General features: G+C 42.8%; 1 protein-coding gene and 1 long non-coding RNA gene across 4 annotated transcripts in view; both read right to left on the bottom strand.

The window, feature by feature from the left end:
- Positions 1 to 2,177, bottom strand: part of ZBTB38 (zinc finger and BTB domain containing 38) — a 65,725-nt gene extending 63,548 nt beyond the window's left edge. Inside the window, exons 1-2 of one of the 3 annotated variants that reach the window (XM_023192139.2) lie at positions 2,099 to 2,177; positions 26 to 91 (exon numbers count right to left, since the gene is read on the bottom strand). The gene's annotated coding sequence lies outside the window, so the exon portion shown is untranslated. Of the gene's footprint in view, positions 1 to 25; positions 92 to 207; positions 518 to 905; positions 922 to 2,098 lie in introns of those variants that run through there. The other 2 variants (XM_023192142.2, XM_023192141.2) reach the window with 2 other exon arrangements.
- A 10,152-nt stretch (positions 2,178 to 12,329) lies between these two features.
- On the bottom strand, positions 12,330 to 18,619 carry LOC111526436. The gene is made up of 3 exons (XR_002726362.2): positions 18,134 to 18,619; positions 16,978 to 17,052; positions 12,330 to 12,613 (listed from the first exon to the last, which is right to left on the bottom strand). It is a non-coding gene; the product is annotated as an uncharacterized LOC111526436 (long non-coding RNA).
- Positions 18,620 to 22,519: the final 3,900 nt, after the last annotated feature.

Here is a 22,519-nt window from a genome sequence, read left to right as displayed (position 1 = left end):
AAGGAGGAGGCAAGGGACAGCTCACCTTAAATGCAGTATCTGATTAATGTTGTAAGTGACATTGCATATCAGCCTCAGAGTCTTGGTTCAACTGGGTAGGAGGGAACAAAGAAAAATGTCATCAACTGGTGATGCAAGATGAGCCCAATCACTAAACACTGTTTAGCAAACTCCAAATTCTGCAACCAGACAGAAGGCATTTCATACACTTAAGCAGAGCTGCTCCACAATGAATGTGTCCTTCTGCTTCTGAGAATCAAACAATCCTTTTGCTAAGGAAGAAAATAAGCTGGAAAGAACACTCTCATATTCTCTTCTTGAAGAAAGCTTTCAATACAGTATGTATCTGGTCCGGGATGCATTTTATAGATTGTTAATTTTATAGAATTGCTAAGAAAAAACCAAAACTGTTAAGCTCTTGCAAAGTAAAGAATAATTTTGATAAAGGGTATAGCATTTCTAGATTATTTTTCAAAACCCTAAATGGTGCCGGCAGGCTTGTAGAAGAATGCATGATCAGCTGTCTGTATCCGTGCTATAACCTTTAACCACGAGCAGTGTAAATGTATCCTGCTAAATGGATCTGCAGTACAGAGCGGCAGATACCGCCTCAGAATTTTATTAAAATATGAATGGATTTTTTAAAACTTGGAAGCAGAATAAAATCAGAACAGAAAAATAAATTGATGCTGAATTCCTCTGGCTGTATAGCTGACCATCATGAACGATAAAAGCTATCCTTAGGATACTGACCTAAATAATACGAAGACTTAGAGCAGCATACTGTATGCGTTCAGAACATAGAAAATGCAAAATGATTTTTCTTCTCCCTCCCCCTCCAAAGGCTAAATTTTAAAGTAACAAGCCATTAATAGGAATACCAAAAGGCTATAGATAGTACATACTGTAAGAGAAGAAATCGTATTGTGCTGAGATGCAATGTTTCTTTGTTTTACTTTGAGGCTTATTTTAGCTACGCTTGCATGATGACATTGACATCAGGAGGTCAGTGCTGACACCGGGTTGATATCCGTTTTATGAGTGAAATGTTTTCTGAAAATTAAATCTCATCTACTCAAACACCAAATTTCATGTCATCTTCAATACCACCTCCCTACCCCCACTGCTCAAGATTGATGGGATCTAGTTTGGCGGTATGTAATAAATTGGAATCACCTTCTGCAGATACTCCACTACGTAATGGTGAGGAATTAATTTTTTAAATAAAAAACCTTCCAGAATTCTTATGCACCCCCTTTCATTCCTTCCTATCAACACACACACACACACACACACACACACACACACACACACACACTCGAAGCTCGAATTGCAATGAAATGTTTAACATGTGGAACAAAAACTGTTGAAAGAGCTGCTTATTCAGGATTTTAAAGAAATGCCTAATAAGCAAATACGGTTTTGCTACAAAACCAGTGTCACCAGGTCCCCAAAGAGGAAAACAACATAGCTTGCTAGCAAAATTTCCTCCAGATCCTGCCGGCAGGTAAAAAAACAAGAAAGCATTTTATTTGCCATGCTGTATAAAACAAGAAGTCTTTTATTTTTAAGGAAATAGAACAGATTCTTTTCCACTCTATTTCTTTAGCTACAAAGAGACCATACCCACCCCCACCCTTAGATCCTGGACATAAGCCAACATTTTTATAAAATGCTGAGACTGATTTTGAATATATAATATTTATAGTTTTCTTCTTCTTATCTCTCCAAAAGTCTTTAATTGCCTATTGCATCACTGAATATGCTGTTGTTAATTTTAACATGTGCAAAAATGAGTTGATATTTTCTGGGGTTGCTAGTTTTCCAGCACCTCAATCTTCTGTAAGGACTGGCTGAAAATAATCAGGTTAGCAACACATTGAAGTTCCCCAGAATTTTTTTAAAAGAGAAAATATGTTCAAACACCTCAGCTGAGGTACTAGGTTTCACAACTGGATCTTTTGTTTCTAGCTCTCATTCTATCTCCTGCCCCAGAGCATAAGTGATTTTTAGCTTAGTGGGTGGAATGTACCCTGCCTTCCTATATCCTATACACTTTAAAGTCTCTGAGTTGAGTTCTCCAGATGGTCGGTCATACCTGAACCATAGCGAGAGTCCTCTTCTCTTTGGAGTACATCTCTCTCTCACAACTACTCCAGAAATAAATGTGGCTCTAACGAAAACAGTAGCTCCTGCTCTCATACCAATAGTGGAACCATCTTCCCCACCCCCACATCACTGCTCTATGAGCTCTGGTTAGCATTGACAGCGTCAGAAAATTAGAATGGAGTGTCCTTAGGCCAATTCCTCCTTTACCATGGGGGTCGAGAATTAGAGAGATGATCACGGTGAGTTATAAGGCACCAATTCAATATACGGTCATCTATGAAGCAGAGTCCTTAGAGTGGGGTGGGAGGAGGTTGACGCAAACACCTAGGCATTGAATGCTCTTCATGTCTGTTGAGATATTCCCCATTAATGACGTTTGAAAGCTAGATATTCATTTAAAAATACTCGCAAATTATTATCATGTAGGCTAAATATACACGTTATGGAATCAACTCTGACCACATAGAACTAAGTCGTCTGCCTCCTCTGTCGGGAATAATAAATGACAGTGACAACGACAGTAATCCATATTAGGCTCCCAGGAGATGAGTAAATAGTATCCTATTCCCTTTACAGGGAAAGGTGGTGAATGTGGTCAGGTCCCCTACTGGTACTTGTAAGCCAGATGCCAGGGCAGTTTCCAAACCCCCTATGGAGTTCTCTGTCCACCCTCAGCCTAAAAGCCACGTATTGGTTTATTTTGTGATGTTCCAAGACACTCAATCAGTACATGTGGTACGTTTACCAGACCTGCTCGGGTTAAACAAATATGAACTATAGTTGAAAATATTCAAAGCAATGAGCTTGTTTGGGCAGACATTATCAACTAGTAAATCCTGTTTTATACTTTCAGAAAACCACGATCATGCCTGAATTACTTAAGCTTTGTCATGATTACTAGTGGCAAGGGTATGCATTCACTTATGATTTTAAAAAATTGCGTGCTTCTCATCAGCCTCCTCGGGGCATGTGCACAAACATTAATTTAAAAGGCAAATCCCTTTTCCACAGTGAACATTTTAGCCTGTTTCTGCCACTTTGACGAGTCAAACACGAGGAACCCGAAATAATCTGGCAGGCACAGGCTGGAGAAGGACAGAGCTAGAAGTGAAGGGTGAGCCTTTCACTTTGATTAACGTGCTTACTTGCTCGCGGTCTCATTGTTCCGCAGGCTGAGCTAATTTTCTTTGCAGTCCTGTGGGTTAAAGTTAAATTGCATGGCTAATGCAATGTACATAATTCAAGTATGAACAAAGCTTGACTCTCTATGTTTTAAAAAAAACATAAAGTCAGGGCACTGAGTCCCAGAGGAATACTTGGTTTATAAACATTTGGATCAGTTTGCATGTTCCTTTATGCTGTTCACCACATTAAACATTACAGCTGGGTTCTTTTTACACCTAATAGAGATAGTCAACATTTGTGGGTACATTGTTGTCAGGTTAGGCTATTCTAATTGAAATAAAAAAAAAAAGTGTTTACCAATTACACTTTTGCTTAAATTCTTAGTATTTAAAAAGTTTAAGTTTTTTAATGAGGTTGGTTATTAAATCTGTCTATAGTGTATTTAGTCCTGGAAACAACATGGTGACTTAATTTACCAATGACCAAAAATGCCTTTGGATTTTTGAGAAAGTTCAATGCTACTTTGAATATCTACATCTTGCCTAGAGAGCTGGGCAGGAACTTCTGCCTTCCGCATTGATCAGAGCTAAAATGTCTATACTAGCTACCCTTATGGAGAACCTACTACATACTCAGTATTTTAGCTACATGTCCAATGTTTATTTCATTCTAACCCAATAATTCTGCAAGCTGAGTATCATCAATTTTAGGTGAGGAACTAATAGAGATTACACACAGTAAATAGCAGACTTAGGGTTCAAACCTAAGTTTGATTGATTGCAAAGTCTATGTCTTTCCACCAATCCTAAGAGGATAAAACTTCCTCCTACGTCCACACTCCATCCCTGATGTCAGTAATCTTCTTATTGTGCAGACACCTGGTAGAGGACCCTATCTCCCTGGAGCCCGGGCTACCTCTGTTTATATGAATCAGCCTCTACCCTCCAGGCCCTAGGAATTGTGGGAACCTAGGATGCCACCAGCTGGAGACAGGCTGGGCCCAGCAGGTGGAAAAGACACAATGAAAGAGAAGGAATCAGCTGGACCGTGTTGGAAAGTTAAATGTACAAAGCAGAGTAAATATTTTAGTGGGAGATTTGCCATAATTCAAAAAATATTTTATGAGGTAAAATAAATGAAAATAAATGACATAAATATATTTCAGATGGAATGTTTATTTTTAATAAATACATTTTCAAATGGAAATGTATTTATTAAAAACCTAGTGGAGTCTAGTTTTTTCCCTCCCACAGGTGACCAAATAGGCTGAGAGAGATCCAGTGATTTGCCCAAGATCACACACTTCATGAGTTTATTATTAATGCAGCCTTTCACTATATTAAAAATTATAGCTAGTTTCCTTTTACACCCAACGTATTCAGCATTTGTGAATAAATTTTTTATCAGGTTGTTAGACTGTTCTGCTCTAAATGATCAGTTAAAGAAAAATCAATGTAACAATCAGACTAGCCTGTTCTCTTTTGTTTGTTTGGTTTTGGGTTTTCTTGAGAGAGAGTCTTGCTATGTTGCCCAGGTGGGACTTGAACTCTCAGTCGATTCTCCTGCCTCAGCCTCCTGAGTAGCTAGGATTATAGGCTCATAACACTGTGTCCAGCTGAAACTAACCTACTTTCAACTCACAAATAGTATTTTTCTCCTGAACAGATAACCTAAGTAGCTATTACGATTTTTTTCCAACATATTTTTAAACGGACTTTTAAAAAGCCTAATTTTGAAGAGATTTTCCTCAACCAAACTTACTGTTTTATTTTATCATTAAAATGATTTAAACACTAAAACCATTTGAATGACCCTGTTTGTTAACATCTGTTCATTTTGCCTCTGTCTCAGGTCCCTTCCAGTTCTGAAAGTTTGTGATTCTAAAAAAATCAAGCCCAGCTTGTTTTCTAGGTCAAGTAGGCCAAGAGCTGGACTCCAACTCTCCTGCCTTCTGGTGTACGTGGCCAGCTAACTATCCTGTTTCATTTGCAGTAATTGTATATGCCAACAAGATGGCTCTCAAAGGGGGCTCTCTAATCCACCAGTTCCACCCCACCTGGGAATAGGAGAGGAAGACTATCTTGCTCAATGCTCATAGGCAGTAGAATGAAGGGTTGGGTGAATGACATGCTTGAGGATTCTGAACTCCAGGAAACATTCTCCAGTTCTTAGACAAGAGTGTCCTCACGTCCATCCATTAGCATCTGCATAGGATGTGAGAAAGGAGTTCACACCTGTTGGCAAGGATTGAGCAGCAAACCTTGTGGACCAAACTGGGGTTACCCTTCAGGAAAGAGCTGGAAGGAAAAGGGAACTGTAAACCATGTGTTTTTTAATACAGGAAAAGTGGCAAATGACATAGGCTGTAAGGCAGACTGTGGTGGACAACATCTCAACTCATCCTAACCCAACTCAAATCCTCCTGTGGGAGCATCCTCAACAGGTGTCACCACCATTATGGAAATCACTACCTCAGCTTTAGCAACAGAATAGTTGCTGCTTTCATTTCTCAGTGCATTTGAAACATGGCATGAATAGCGACCTTGAGTGCCCATTCCTACTACCCAATCACATGTTCATTTTCTGCCATGACTGCTTGTCACGCACCAGATGGAAAGCAAGTGAAACAACAGGGCCTTCTAGATTCTGAATTGGTAAAACACATTCAGCAAGGAAGTAGAGTTTCATATTTTCGGAGAGACTGGCAACTAGGCTGAAAAGGGAAGGTGGGGACACAAATGAAGGTAAAAAAGTAAGAATTCTTACAGAGCCATAAAAATCCACCTCATGTGAGAGCATAATTTTCTCTTTGTATCTTTCTTCACACCCTGGACAACAAATATTTCAAAACTTAAACCTGGGAATAAATTTACTTGCTTGCTCTTCTCTCAGATAAATGACGTTGCAGCTCAGAAAGGGCCACAACAATGCACCTCTTCTCAGTCAGAGCAGCTTAACAAGCCTCAGTGAGTCTTCAACTCCTTTCAACTAAAGAGAAAAGCACAATACATTTTGGTTGTATTGAATTATCTACCTAGGCCCACGTCTCTGGCTTGCTTCCTGCAAGATCTTTGTATCTTCCAGGGCACTAGAGCATTTCCTAACACAATGGAGAGGCTCACTGAGGATGTTGTGGACTCACCAACACCAAACTCCGGAGTCCTTTCTCTACCACTACAGTGGGATCCTCAGCTTTGTATCATGAAGCCACTTCCTAAAGTTCAAGTACTTGCTTCAGGAGTTAAGGAATGGGCTTGGGGGCTGAAAATCTTTCAAGTACTTAATCACTTGTTTACCAAGGGCAGCCACAAGTTGTCTGGCAAGCAGACCACAGTGCTTTGTGTAAACCTGTCTCTCCTAGAACAGGGAAAGAGGAGACAGGAATAAGAGTGGCCTGATAACACTGCCACAGCCTCCAAAGAATACCTCAACATTTTCTCAGGCCCTCAGTGGCACAGCATGTTTCACAGAATTAAAGGACAATGAAGACTCTTTAGAAAATTTCTTTAAGGGAGAAGAAAATTAGGTTCAAAGAGAGTGTCATATTTATATAGAGGCCTCAGCAATGAGCATAGAAGCCATATTCCTTAATTTCTAGCATTCTGCTCTTTGTAATTCAACACACTGGCTCAATTAAAAAAAATTCTAAGCTGTCAGATACTTAAAAATAGTTATAGGTTAATTGAATTAATGACTAGATGACAGAATGGAGGGTTTATGACATGTTTTCCAATTCCTCTCAGATGAAAATATCATACTACATTCGTTCAACTAAAAACAAAATTCAACTAAATATAATTTTAAGCAAAATAGTCAATGTTGGCCAAAATATCACCTGGAACTTCTCAAGTTCACTTAAGACTTGTCAGAGAACCAGACTTGATTGCTATATTAAGTCAACTGACTAAGTTTAGCCTGCTGAAGTAGCCTTTATCCTCTTTGGTTTGCAAAGAAAAATCTCATGATTTAGCATGAACGGCTAAAAATAAGCTGCAGGTTTCATTTTCCGTTGTTCAGTACGGTTTTGAAACTAAAAGGTGCAAAACTACGAGATTCACCAACGACTATGGAAAGTCAACGATTAAAATTGTCACTTTTCTAGCATACGATCTTGGTTGCCAACTCAGCCAGGCCCGAGAAATGCGCACCGCTGTTCCTCTCATCACGGTCTCTTGAGATGAGTCCCTCTAATAACTAAGGCACAGTTGGAAGCTGGGGGCTGAGGCCAGTCCTGGGGTAGCAGTGGCTTGTGAGTGTATTGTCACATCCGGACAGGATGCCGCATAGACTTCAACCCATATGCTCAGCCTCCATCTTAGGTGATGCTGGGGACTCCTCTGCAGAACCTGGGAGTAAATACAGCTCGAGTTTCATTAAGATAGGACTCCGAAGGTGGTGAGTGCAGCGAGTCCCTCTTGACCTAAATGCCCATGGCCTTGTGCAATTCCATACTGCCAACCCAGGCAGCTCACAATAAATTTAGTTTCAAAACTGTCTTTCCAGGGCCAAGTCTGGCAAAAAGGTGTTTGACAGAGACATAAATGCTTCAAAGAGAAGGCAGCCATCTCACTCTGTAGCATTCAGCTGTGGCACAAGGCCTGGAGACAGCAATGCTGTTAAAAGAAAGCCCTCGGCTGAATGAGATTGAAAGGGGGCAAAGAAGGGTTAATCTCCTTCCATTAAAGGAGGGCCCATTTAGTGAAGGTGAAGAGTATAATCTGTATGAAGAGCAGAGCAAAGAGCCATTCCAGAAAAGAAATTACAGCACAGGGGCGAGAAGGATGATTTGTCCTCGATTTTCACCGTGAGACCATTTCTTAGATCTGAATCTACCTAGCTTTGAAGTTATGGTCTCAGGGAGGGGCAAATGGGGCACATTCACATTCAGTGCTGGCATATTTGAGCTTTGATTCCATCTGAAATGGGCTATCGGTCTCTGAGAAGCAGAGGGTGTGGCCAAAGCCAGCAGGACATCGTAGACTTCAAACCACAGGTCAGAAGGCGGCAAAATAAACAGCAGGAGTTGCTCATAAAGGAGAAGCCAGGGGATAAATCTCCCTCCTCAGGGTGGGAAAACCCCGTTTTAAACATAGTTTTAAAAACTTTTTAAAAGTTTTAACACCTTTTTTTGTGAAATAGCATAAGATGTACAACAAGTTATACAGTGTCTACTTTCTCCACCTTCCCCCAGTGATGTCTTACATAGCTGTAGTACTTGGTCTAAACCAAGAAACAGACTCTGGTATAGTTCAAATAAACACAGATACAGTTTTATATGATTTTTGCCAGTTTTTACATGCACTCTGTGAGTGTGTGTACCTGTATGTCTACAGTCCTATGCAACGCATCACACGTGCAGGCTGGAGTAATGACCATCACCATCAGAATAGAGAATAGTCACCACCACAGTTCCCTGTGCTCCTGCTCTAATAATCACACCCATCCTCTAACCTAACTCCTGACAATCACTGATCTGTTCTCTATCACTGTGGTTTTTTTTTGTTTGTTCGTTTTTTGTTTTGGCTTTTTTTGCTTGTTGAGACAGGTCTTGCTCTGTCACCCAGGTTGGGGTGCAATGGCACCATCATGGCTCACTGCAGCCTCAAACTCCTGTACTCAAGCAATCCTCCCATCTTAGCCTCTCAAGTAGCTGAGACCACAGGTGCACACCACCATATCCAGCTAGTTTTTTAAATTTTTGCAGAGATGGGGTCTCCCTGTGTTGCCCTGGCTGCTCTCAAACTCCTGGGCACTCCTGCCTCGGCCTCCCAAAGTGCTGGGATTATAAGCATAAGCCACCGTGCCTGGCCAATCACTATAATTTTGTTAGTCCAAGAATGTTCTCTAAATGGAATCATGTAGCATATAACTCTTTGAGATTGGCTTTCAGCATAATGCCCTTGTAATCCATTTGAATTGTATGTAAAGAGCACGTGCATGTTTATTGCTGACTAGTATTTCAAGGTGTGGATGTACCAGCGTGTTACCCACTAACTTGCTGAAAAACATCTGGCTATTTTCCAGTTTTTAGGTATTACAAATAAAGCTGCTATAAATGTTCATGTAAAGTTAATTGTGTGACCATAAGTTTTCATTTCTCTTGTGTAAATACCCATGAGTAGGATTGCTGGATCATGTGGTAAGTGTATGTTTAACTTTTATAAGAAACTGCCAAACTGTTTCCTAGAGTGGCTGTACCATTTTACATTCCTACAGGCAATGTAGGAGAGATCCAGTGTCCCCACGTTTGCCAGCATTTGGTAACCTCAGTAGTTTTTATTTTAGCCATCTACTAGATGTGTAGGGGCTCCTTTTGATGGGCCACAGTCAAGAAGGCAGTTAAACTCTGTGGCCTTCCAAGCTTAGCTGGGGTGACCTCAACAATGAGATGTCTCTCATTGCTCCAGTTTTCCTGGTAGCTGTCTACACAGCAGTTTGGGCTGTCTGGCACTTACATGATGGAAAATGGGGTGGTCTCTCTGGATGAGGGGGTGAGTCTTCGGGTTTGCCCAGTTGCTCTTGACTGCAGTGGTGGGACATTACTATCTGGGGATGCTGAGACTCTTTGAGGCAGTGCCTCTTGGACCAGCAGGAAGACTTGATACCAGTGGCACATGCTCCGATGGGGTGGGGCAGGTGAAATGACAGCTGTGGGGCAGGAACAGAGTTTGCCTGGGCCAGGGTCTTCCTGTAGCTTTGGACAGAGGCTGTGTGAATACTTTTAATTTCTCAGGTTAGATCGTTATTAGCATAGTGTGAGAGGAAGCGGGACATGGAATCAATGTAGAGAGGCAAGGGTGGGACCACCAGTGGCACTTGTCAAATCTTGGGACCCACTGAACAATCTGTGCCCTTGAACTTTGTACTCTGTGACCACCCAAGACTCTCCAGCAGCATGTGGACACGTTGTCTGGATGCCATGGAACTCCTATTTTTGTCTCCTGTGGGTGAGATTTGGAAGCACTGCTGTCACCATCACATGGGCTTTCCTGGCCCAGGGGTCCAGGTCTCATGAGCAATTAGAATGTCATCTGAGTATCAGAAGGTGCCTCATTCAAGAAAGTTGTGCGGGACAAGGTGATGGGTCTTATATAGGACAAACATTATAGTGAGGACTTGAACTGGCCCAGCCATTCTTGGAAAGTCACCCTCCATCTGATTCAAGGTACCTCTGTTTCAAGGGAGGTTGTAGACTTTGCCAGAACTCTTACTCATCATGACCCTGGAGCCATGAGTTTGGACCAGGAGGCCAAGGATCAGGAGAGTAGCAAACCTGAACAGGGACACCCTTGAGATAATGGAGACGTATATGGGGCAGTGAAGCTTGGGGATCATCCTCAAAATTCCCTGGTGGCTAAGCGCTGGGAGGGTCCTGTAGAGGAGCTCCTGTGGGTTCTGGCTCTTGTGTGTCACCAGGTGCCTTTGCAGGGGATCGACACAGACGTAGGCATGGAGGAACCTAAAGTTGATTTCTAGAACCTGAACATGAACCGGGGATGGTAGGGAGCTGAGCAGTCTGTCCAGGCAGAACTTGAAAGTCAAGTGATGCCATGGTGGGCTCTGGAAGTTGAGGTGGTGGAATGAGAGGAAGCCGAGCAGATACTGTCAGGTGATCAGTGGGTGCGGGTTGATGGGTTTCAGCAGGGTTATGCAGTCAGGATGAATAGTCAGACTTCCTCTTAGAAGGTGGTGAGAGTTTAAAGAAATTGGTTTTTTGTTCATTATGGTCTCTGCTATAATTGTTTTTTGCATTGTTTCCTAATTTCCATTTTCAAGTTCCTCCTGCTCCGGCCTGCCTCCTCTCAGGCTGTGCTTCTACTCACCTGCTGTCAGAAGGCAGCCCAGCACACATCACCTTTCAGATTTAAAAAGGCAGGCACAGCTTGGGGCAGATACTGTGAGGTCACACAGTGGGACTCCATCCTTGAGGCTAATTCCTCTGCAGCTCCCCTCTAGCTCTTGCTTGTCTTCCTTTCAATTCATCCCTGCCTTGACCTCAAATTTGCCCACACATTTTAGTCTGGCACTTGCCCTGACCCTGCTCCGCTGTCTTGGTTTCTGACCCCAGACCCCACCTCCTACTCTGCTTTTGTGGCACTGATCACATGGATGCTGCCTGCCTGGCTGCCCTCTGTTCTCCTGGGTCCAGCTTCTTCAGTGCTACCACCTCAGGGATCAGGGCACACCATGGTCTGGCCCCACTAGGTGACCAAGATGGGCACTTGGGTCCCTTGCTAGGTCTAGGCAGCCCAAGAGTGTCTTGAAGTATAGGCATGCCTATCTGAGGGCAGGTAAAAGCTCCTTGGCTGAGGCAGGAGGTTGCCTCAGGAGTCAATCTTCTCACTGGTGCCTTTTGTCTCTTACCCAAAGGTTGGGTGACTCTGGGCCCTTTGTCTAGTTCAATCTTTGCCACTAAATCTCTGAGTGGCCACCAAGAAGTAAATGAACCATTATGGGACTCAGTGATTTCATGTGTACAATACGGTTTCTTGATTCCCTAGCTAATAAACTTTTTACTACATCATATCACAGTTAAAGGAAACTCAAAATCAGAAGCCAAAAAAAGGCTTTAAGTTAAATTCTGGTATAGATATACTAGCTTAGAGTTTCCTAATTTTTTTTGTCTAATAAATGTTTGCCAACTGAATATTTGTTGAACTGAATGCAGCATGTCAATAGTTCTCAGGCATTAATGCAGAAGAATTGGGAGGGCAGATTAAAATGCATATCCCCAGGCTCCTCCTCAGAGCTTCCAATACCACTGGGGCCTAGCAGCGTGCATTTTAATATGAGAAATGAAAAAATACCAAGGTTTTGAAATAGACACTGCTACCTTTCTAGAGGCCAATTCATCAATATGCATTAGAAACTTTAAAAATAGTAGAATACTAAAGTCTATCAAAATGCCCAACAACAAAATATTGATACATTAAAATGTATCAGTGCAATGGAAACACAGCCATTAAAAATCATGTTTTCAAAGACCATTTAGTGATTTGGTAAAATGTTTACAACATAATGTCAAATGGGGGCAAAACACCACATAAAATACTATCTCAACAATTTTTAACATTTTGATGTATTTTTTCCGATTTTTTCTTGTATATATTCTTCTCTCCTTTTAAAAAGGAGAGAATGGGGTGGGGTTGGGGTAAGGGGTTATACTAATGCTCTTTTGGACAAAGATGAGGGCTCTACTCTCTCCACTCTGGCTTGAGAGGCACTACCCAAGGTCAATGCCTCCGTGGAGTAATTTCCAAGCCTCCTTGTCCCAATGCACTAAGAGCCCCATAGAATGCCAGGAATCATCTTCTTTTGGCAGAGAGATGACTCATCCATCTTTCCTCAAAGGTTTCAGTGAATCCCAGGTTAAATGTCCCTGTGAATAAGATCAGAAGCCTCTCAGTGGGGATGACCTAGAATCAAATATGCTTTGGCTAGTTAGAAGTTGTACTAAGGCTCCCAGGTGAAAGTCAATTTAGAAAGACAAAAAAATATTTAAAATAACAAAAATAACAATATCAAAAGTCAAAGCACCAATACTGACCATAATTATGATGATTATTTTTTTATCAACACCTTTTTTTTTTTTTTTGCTCTGTTGCCTAGGCTGGAGTACAGTGGCCCAATCTTGGCTCACCGCAACCTCCGCCTCCTGGGTTCAAGCAATTTTCATACTTCAGTCTCCCAAGAAGCTGGGATTACAGGCATGTGCTACCAAGCCTGGCTAATTTTTGTATTTTTAGTAGAGACAGGGCTTTGCGATACTGGCTGGGCTGGTCTTGAACTCCTGGCCTCAAGCAATCTGCCCACCTCGGCCTCCCAAAGTGCTGGGATGACAGGCGTGAGCCACCGCGCCTGGCCTTTATCAACACTTTACCTTGATGTGCACTTTTCTAAGCTGCCCATATCATTTTGCATGTATCACCTACTTATTCTGACAGAGTCTCAGCATTACATTTTCTAACGATACTATTTTGGAGGTAGGAGGGAGCTTGAAAGTTCTGATGAAAACCAGAAACTTCTTGACTTAAAAACAAAACCCTGAAGTGTGGTATTTTCCAACTTGGTTCTTGACAAGAAATTAGGGGATTTCAGTGTGAGAAATTATAAAGCCCTATTACTATGAATTCTTAGTTTTGGTGAATATGATGTGGTATTTCTGCCAGACTCTCTAAGGAGAGTGACAGAACATCATGATGCTGACCCATGGGGAGAAAGGAGCTTGCACATCTGTGCTATGACAATTCTAAAACCTCAGGGATTAAAATACCCAACTAGTGTAAGAGCTGCCTGTGTGAGACTATGTGCTCAGTCCACATCTGCTCATCATGGCTCAACAAGGCCAGGCTCAGATCTTTAGATGACTTAAGCTCTGAAAAGTCTACAGTGCCTCAAATTTGAATTATTACTCCTATGTGAAATTAAAATAGAAAAAAATAACAAAATGCAAAATTAAGGTTAAGAAAGCTCAACAAAGTCTAACTTTTCCCAGACTGTCTACTTTGATGCTTTTTTTGAAATGTCAAATATCAAAATATTTACAAAATGTGTGTTTGTACACAATCCTGCTTTGCTGGTGTTGTCTGTGAGGTCACTCAGCATCCAGTGGTCACAGGGATCTATGGCTTTCTTTCAAACACCAAGTGTTGAACAGAAGTGAAATTCTGGTACCTGATGTGGTGGTCTCATGCCCCTTCCTGTAGTAATATGCAGCTAGAAATTAGAAATCAGGAGGCTGGCCCCCTCCCCCAACCCTAACACCATTCATACGTCAACTCCTGCATACTTAGTGCTTTGAGGAGTCATAACAGATGGCAGTTGAAATTAGCAAGCTGTGATTAGCCATTCTCCCACATGAATGGACCCTGACGTTGACTGAGACCTTTGGCTCTGCCCTTCTTGAAAGACTCTGTTAGGCTAGGACTTCCAGCAACACATCATCCCCATTTGGCTCCAGCTTTTGAAATCTGGCACATATTCTTAACTTACTCCTTCAACTGCGCCCTTCTAGCCGGCACTGTATTCCTCATTCACCTGGTCTTTTTTTTCTGAGATGGAGTTTCTCTCATGCTGCCCAGGCTGGAGTGCAATGGTGAGATCTTAGCTCACTGCAACTTCTGCCTCCTGGGTTCAGGCAATTCTCCTGCCTCAGCTTCCCAAGTAGCTGGGATTACAGGCGTGTGCCACAATGCCTGGCTAATTTTGTATTTTTTTTTTTTTTTTTTTTTTTTAGTAGAGATGGGGTTTCACCGTGTTGGTCAGGCTGGTCTCAAAGTCCTGACCTCAAGTGATCCACTTGCCTACGCCTCCAAAAATGCTGGGATTATAGGCGCGAGCCACCGCACCCAGCCCAACCTGGTCTTATCATTAGCTTACACCACTAGCCCAGCCAGCAACCCTATCAATAGATACTTTCAGTTCCTAACAACTTGGAAAGACAGAATTTCAGAAGCTGAAGTATTTTTGCAGCAACTCATCTTGTTATTCTATTCCACTCCTCCTCAGCTCCATCCTGATGTGAGGGGACTGGGCAGAGGCTTGGCAGCCATAACAGGAGAGTAGGCCAGGCATCAGCCTGAGAAGCTGTGGCAAATTGGCCAGTAACAGGCACCCCCACACAATAGACAATACATGCTCTTCAGGGTGTGGATGTAGGTGCCAGATAGGTCAAGTCCAGGGGCAAAAGTCAATCAGAAACCAGAATGTTTAGTCAGATATTGACAAAACTAGAGAACTAGGTACCAGGCACCTCAGACTTGAGTTCATTTTTATCTCACACCTTTAAGTTTGGGGCATCACAAGGCACCCATCATATGGTTTCTATTTACCAATGAGGGGAATACTTCACCAACATCAACAATGGTTAGAAGGTTACATAAAATGTTAAACTTATTAAAAGTTCTCCAAATAGAGCTTACAATTTTACCACTTGTTATTTCAGTAAATGTTTTGAAACTTTTCCTGAAAATGAAAAGCTAGACATATATATCACATCCTTTGGGGCAGCATTAATAGCTCCAGCCTGAGACTTTTTAGTCTACTTTTAAATGTTTCTCGGCTGGGCCCGGTGGCTCACACCTGTTATCCTAGCACTTTGGGAGGCCAAGGTGGGTGGATTGCTTGAGCCCAGGAGTTCAAGACCAGCCTGGGCAACATGGTGAAACCTTGTTTCTACAAAAAATACAAAAATTAGTCAGGCATGGTGATGCATTCCTGTAGTCTCAGCTACTTGGGAGGATCGCTTGAACCTGAGAAGTTGAGGCTGCAGTGAGCCATGATCGTGCCACTGCACTCTAGCCTGGGTGACAGAGTGAAACCCTGTCTCAAAGAAAAAAAAAAGTTTCTTGGCTGGGCGCGGTGGCTCATGTCTGTAATCTCGGCACTTTGGGAGGCCAAGGCCGGCAGATCATGAGGTCAAGAGATCAAGACCACCCTGGCCAACATGGTGAAACCCCAACTCTACTAAAAATACAAAAATTAGCTGGGTGTGTGGTGCATGCCTGTAGTCCCAGCTACTTGGGAAGCTGAGGCAGTAAAATCACTTGAACCTGGGAGGCAGAGGTTGCAGTGAACTGAGATCATGCTGATGTACTCCAGCCTGGCAATAAAGTGAGACTCTGTCTAAAAAAAAAAAAAAAGAAAAGAAAAGAAAAGAAAAAAACAGTTTCTCTAATAATTTGGTTTAAAGGTCTCACCTTAGGGAATTTTTCCCCGATCGAGTGTCCCAAGACCTGGAGCAGATTAGGTAGGATACATTTCCAAAGCCTCCAGAAGCAGAGAAAACTACAAGCTAAGGAAGTCAAGAGCTTTCCTACAGAATACTGGGGATCCTATTTGGGGGAGCAGAATTCTGTCACAATTCCAACTAATATGACTAGATCTAGGAAGGAGACAAAGCCGGTATAGTCCTAGACCAAGAGGATACTGAGGGGAAAAATAAGGAGAAGGAAATAAGGAAAATGTCCTTCGTGGTTCACTGACCACGGGCAACATGATGGTGCTCACTCAGGGTCATAATGGACAGAGGTGTTGAGAAATCTCATCCACTGCCATCTTGCCCTCATGGCCAGATGTTACCTAAGAGTGTCAGTCAGGAAAATCTAAATGTGGATAATTTTTTACTTATCCCACTGTTTCTATGTAACTTTATCCTCGAGAGTCTCCAAGTTTCTTTTATGTGCTGTGCCAGAGAGAACTACTTCTTCAGAAACCCTCCAGAGCTGTCACTGCTAAGTGGCTGCTCCATCAGGGACTACATTTCCCAGACTCCTCTGTGGTTAGCTGTGGTCATGTGATGGAGTTTTAGCCAATGGAATGTGAGTAGAAGTAATACGCACCACTTCTAGGCAGGGCCCATAAAAAACTCCCATGTGCACCTTTTCACGCTCTTTTCTTACTTCACTGAGGAGTGGAGACACCCCCAGGCGACCTTGAAAACCACATGCTGCAGAAGGCAAAGCCCCTTTCTACCTGTGTTTCTGAATGAATGCATGAAAAACACTTGCCCCACTGACCTGTACTGTTACATAAGCAAGAAATAAACTATTGTGTTTGAGCCACTATAGATTTGGGGTTCTATTATAACAATTAGCCTATCCTAATATTGTTTTTGATATAGCTGTTATCATTGTGTACAGAAATCTGTGCCCTTTACCCCTTTCTTTAAATCTTACCGTGAACTGAAAAAGGAGAATTGGGAGACTTAAATTTAAGTAGCTGTTGGGGACAAATGACACTTACCAAATTAGTGGTCACAACATTCAGATCTCAGAGCCACAAGAACAGGAGTACAGCAGAGCCTCACTTCAAGACCACCTAGTATATTAAAGTAAAACAAAAAGTAAAACATAAGGCCTATAAAACAGACATTTTAGTGTGTGATAGTTAATTCCAAATTTCCAGTTGTCCGTTTACAAAGGAATATGCCACTGTTTTCCAGTACATGACAAGCTTCCTTACTGCCTTTAAAATGAGACTTACGCCTCCCCGCTCCCAATAATTTTAACATAGAATTTCTGAAGAACAGATCTCCTCTGATACGTCAGCTGTACGAAGACTAGATGCTGACTCAGGGAATGACTTTAGAAGCCAGGAAAATCAGGGTATGATTTCTATGCCTGTGTGCTGTTCTCATGTACATATCAAAACTTTTCTCTTGGGAACTTAACTTTCTTGGGTAGGAACTTCCAGAGGCTGTGAAATTACAGGCTTTGTAAAGAACTATGAGTTTGTAGTCAAAGTTAAAACAGACACATTGTGTCTTTGTGTTTAATGTCATCTGAGATACGATGGCACAAGTCGGAATGAAAATAAGTCCTCTGTAAACAGGGCAATAAGATAATGTAGGTTCACACACAGAACAATCAGAAAAGTGCGCAGTAAAGGCAGCACAGTTGTGTACATCTTTTTACCAGGGCTGTCATATTTTACCAGGTTAAGTGTGAAAATACCGTTTGATGGCACAGGACACATATTTGCCTAGAACAGGGTTTATTTTTATGTCTGATCGCTCAGTATAAGATCTAGGAAGCAAACAATCCAGAACTCTGAACAAACATTCTGACTGTCTGAAACAGAGTACTCAGGTGAGGGGAGGAAGAGGAGGCAAAACAAGAGGGTTGACAGGCAAAGGCATCAGTTGGGCCATTCTCCCCTGGGTTTCCGTCTTAGTATTGTTCTTTTTTCTTTTTTTTTTTTTTTTTGCATTCTTTTCTGATCCTGTGGAGAAGAGAGATATCAGATCCCTTTGGGGCTGTATTTAGAGGGTCTCCCAAACGCAGTCCCTACTCCCAACTCTGGGTTGGGGCTTGGCAAGCTGTAGGCGTCAGGGAACAAGATGGCGCCCTACGGTGAAGGGCGCTGAGTGAGGGGGTGCCAAAAGTGGGCCTTCACTTACTCGGAGTCGCTGGCTCCTCTGAAGCCCAGACGCTGCCAGCTCCCTGGGCCCAGGAGTCACAACCGCTTTCGTGCCCTGGGTTCTTCACTTCTTGTGGTGATCAGCTCCACATATTTTTCTGATGATGTCACCCATTCTGACTTCCTACATTTTGAAAGTTGATCTACAAGTAAAATCTTTCGTGAGGCTTAAAAAAAAGAAGAAAAGAAATAAAAGGTGTGCTGTAGGGAGATGGAGAGGAGGAGAAAGGCCGTTGCCTCTTTATTTTGAGATTTGCTGCAGCTGCGAGTGCCACTCCCCAGCCAGTTTCCTGGCTTCAGAGGGAGGCCAGTGGCCGGGCGTGGGTGACGTCAGGGCCAGGCCTGAGTCATCGCCAGCAGCCCGGCCGGGCTGCCCTGCCACTCGCAAGGGGACAAAAGGAACCTTTGATGTCCAGAGGCCCTCCTCTCAGCACACTCGCCGGCACAGACCAGCAGGCCAGGAGAACATTCCTGCCGTCTCCCCACCCCCAGCCGCCCTTCCTACTTCCGGAACAGCCCCAGACAGATTCAACAAGGCCTCCCCAAAGGCCATCACCCTCCTGCATGGCAGAGGCATGGCCGTGCTCTGTCAGAGAAGCAGGGAAGAAGAAGAGGCTGTTTCCCTGGGGACCTCTCACTGCCCCCTGCCATCCCCCTTCTTCTGTGTGGTGCCCACCTTACTCAAGGAGTTGCAGTGGTATTGAAAGAGATGCGGAAACGTGGAAGGCATTTTTGTCACCATCCCCGGGCAGCTCCTGGTGGTCAGTGTCTATTCTCCTCTGCCTCTGTGCTGTGGCCCTGGGCTTAGCTCCCTGCCCTAGGTGCCAACATGAACTAGCTCTTCCTGGATTTAAGACATGACTGCTCTTTAAAGGGGATATTTGTATCTCAGTGCCTGGCATGAGGCTTGGTAAATATATGATGAATTAAGGAATGATAATTGTAAAATAAAATAGTAGAGGACACATATTAAATACTTAGAGTGAATATTCAAGCCTCTGTGCTTTATGAAGATTATTTCATTTATTGGTATTATCACAACAAAAAAGCTGTGAGGTAGGTACTATTAATATTCTTAATGCTATAGAGGAGGAAATGGATGCTCAGAGAGGTTAAGACACTTTTCTGAAGCCTCACAGCTAGTTAGTTCGTGGCAGAGTCTGGATCATCTAATCTCACATCCTGTTTTCTTAATCACGATGCTGAGTGGCTGGAGTGAATGAAGGAATATTGACCAAGGGCACCCTGGCCAGGAGAAAGGAGACAAGGATAAAGACGAGACTTGAAACCAAATCCTACAAGGAAACAGTGAAACAATTAGGAATGTTCTGGCAACATGGGCCTCAGGCCTTCTTACTGCGTCAACACCAGGTCTGAGGTTTGGCAACTGGGCGGGTTACTCAGCGTGGCCAGGAGGGCGAGTCAGTCATCAGGTTCAAGCAGGGATGAGAAACTAGGGAGGTCGGATGGACGCAGGCCTGTGGCATGTGGTAGATGCAAAATCCAATAGCCACAGGGGACAGAGTACCTTGGTGGGAGCCAGAGTCCACGCTTGTCTTTTTGTTGCCTTCTGGCCTCATGGATATGGGTGGGAAGGTCAGTGAAATTAAAGGGATACATTTGGGGTAGACAAGAAGGCTACAGGAAGAAGGACATGATGGCACTCTCAAAGACTCCGGACTCAGAAAAAGAGTTGGAACTGTGGTGTGTTTTTAGAGCGCAGGAGCAACGGGAAGGGACAGGGAACAGATCTGGACCTGACAATGGTAGTTACTTCCTCCTCTTAGCGCTCTCCTACCAGGAATCGGCTGCCTTTCTGGGCCTGAGGGGGAGTCCTGGCAATGACTGTGGGCAAGCAAAGGCGAGGAGGGGTGGCGAGAAGAGAACATCTGCTTTCGGGGTATCTGGGCCCAGTATAAGAATGATCTACGAGGTAGCCTCTCCCCGTGTGGTTTATGATTCTGTGGTTTGTACTTTTCCATGATTCTTTTAGAGTAAATGTCTCATTCCAAGAGGAAGACAAAACCAGGAATTTCCAGCCCCTTGTGGAGGCCTCCTCGATAACACACCCACAGCTTTCCTTCCCACTGTGGGTGGGGTGTCAGGTCAGAGACCACTCTCCCTGGCTCAGGCAATCTGTGCCTCTGATGCCTGGGACATTGTGTAGTTCTACCTTGTTCCTGGGAGCTCTGCCAGTTGCCACTCTGAGGAATTGCACTTGTTCCTTGTAGTTTGAATCCCTAGGCAGGTGGAATTTATAGAGGTGAATTTCACAAGAGAGAAAGCCACATGCTTTTAATCAAGGGAGCAGCAGCAACTGATCAGGTTCACTGTCAGTGTCTGCACACAGCCTGATCCTGGGCTGAGGAAATCGCTTTAAGTTCCAGGCATTTTTGGCAGAAGACTTGTTTATTCTTTTCTTCCTTCTCTGCAGAAAATGCCTCTGGGCACCTCCCTGCTCTGTTTCCCCAAAGACTCAGTGGCCTTGCTTGCTTCATACACACAGGTATTTATTTCTCTAATAAGATGAACAAAGGCTGATCATTTCTTCACCCTGCATCCTATCAGGATAATGTGAACAGAAAAATAAAGAAAAGAAGCAGAAATGATCAGTAAGCTTAAGTGAGACACAGATTCTTGGGTTATATGCTCTGGGGTTGATACTAACAGTGAACATAAAATCAGAGAACTGGGACAAATATCCACTTGAAGATACAGAGAAGTAAGCACAATGTCACTTCCCTAGCCTCTACCTGAAGTGGAGCAGCCTCCTCCTTTGCTACAACAAATGCAGTTAAATGCTGGTAATTAAAACCAAACCTTTATTAATGCAAGGAATTCCTTGGAAGACTTGTCTATACTTGTTGCCTTAGATTTCTCTCATTTCATTCCCTCTCTTTAAAAGAAATTATTAAGGTATAATTTACATACCATAAAGTTCACCCACTTAAAGTGTACAATTCAATGGGTTTTAGTGTATTTACAGAATTATGTAATTTGTAATCTATGTTTTTAACATTTTTTGTCACCCCCCAAAAAACACCGTGCCTATTAGGTGTCATTCTTCATTTGTCCCCACCTACCAGCCCTAGACCACCACTCATCTAGTTTCTGTCTCTATAGATTTTCCTCTTCTGGACATTTTCTACAAATGGAATCATACAATATATGGTTCAAACATCTGTCCTCTCCAAAACTCATGTTGAAATTTAATCTCCAATATGGCAGTATTGAGAGGTGGGGTCTTTCAGAGGTGGTTAACCCACTCATGGATTAATGACTAATTGGTTAATGGATTAATGAGTTATCACAAGGGAGCGACTTGTGGCTTTATAAGAAGAGGAAGAGGGACCTGAGCTAGCACTCTCAGCCCCCTTGCCATGTAATGTCCTGTGTCACCTTGGGACTTGCCAGAGAGTCCCCACCAGTAAGAAGGTCCTCACCAGATGTGATCCCTAGACTTTGGACTTCTCAGCCTTCATAACTGTAAGAAGTGAATTTCTTTTCTTTATAAATTATCCAGTTTCAAGTGTTCTGTTTAAGCAACAGCAAATGAACTAAGGCATAGAATAGTTTAGTACTTCATTCCTTTTTATGCCCAAATAATATTCCACTGTGTGAGTATACAACATTTTGTTTATCCGAATCTCAGTTGATGAACACTTGAGTTGTTTTCACTTTCTGGCTGTTATGAATAATGTTGCTATGAACACTCATGTGCAAGTTTTTTTGTGGACATGCATTCATGTCTCTTGGGTAGACACAAAAGAGTGGGATTGCTGGGTGATATCATACTATGTTTAACATTTTGAGAAACTGTCAAACTGTTTTCCAAAGTGCTGCATCATTTTACATTCTCACTAGCAATTTATGAGGGTTCTGATTTCCCCACATCCTCACCAACGCTGTTATTGTCTGTCTTTTTTATTATAGCCATCCTAGTGGGTACAATGTGATATCTCATTGTGGTTTTGAATTGCATTTAACAAATGACTAATGATGTTGAGTGTATTTTCAGGAGCTTATTGGTCACTTGTATATCTTCTTTGGAGAACTGTCTATTCAAATCCTTTATCTTTCAAATTGGGCTTTTTTTTTTTTTTTTTTTTTTCTGATGGAGTTTCCCTCTTATTGCCTAGGCTGGAGTGCAATGGCATGATCTCAGCTCACTACAACCTCCACCTCCCGGGTTCAAGCAATTCTCCTGCCTCAGCCTCCCAAGTGCTGGGATTACAGGCATGCGCCACCACGCCTGGCTAATTTTGTATTTTTAGTAGAGACAGAGTTTCTCTATGTTGGTCAGGCTGGTCTTGAACTCCTGACCTCAGGTGATCTGCCTGCCTTGGCCTCCCAAAGTGCTGGGATA

The sequence above is a fragment of the Piliocolobus tephrosceles genome, chromosome 2 (assembly GCF_002776525.5).
Source record: "Piliocolobus tephrosceles isolate RC106 chromosome 2, ASM277652v3, whole genome shotgun sequence".
NCBI lineage: Eukaryota > Metazoa > Chordata > Mammalia > Primates > Cercopithecidae > Piliocolobus > Piliocolobus tephrosceles.
Note: the sequence above shows the minus strand (reverse complement) of the source record. Positions and strands in the feature narration are given on the sequence as shown.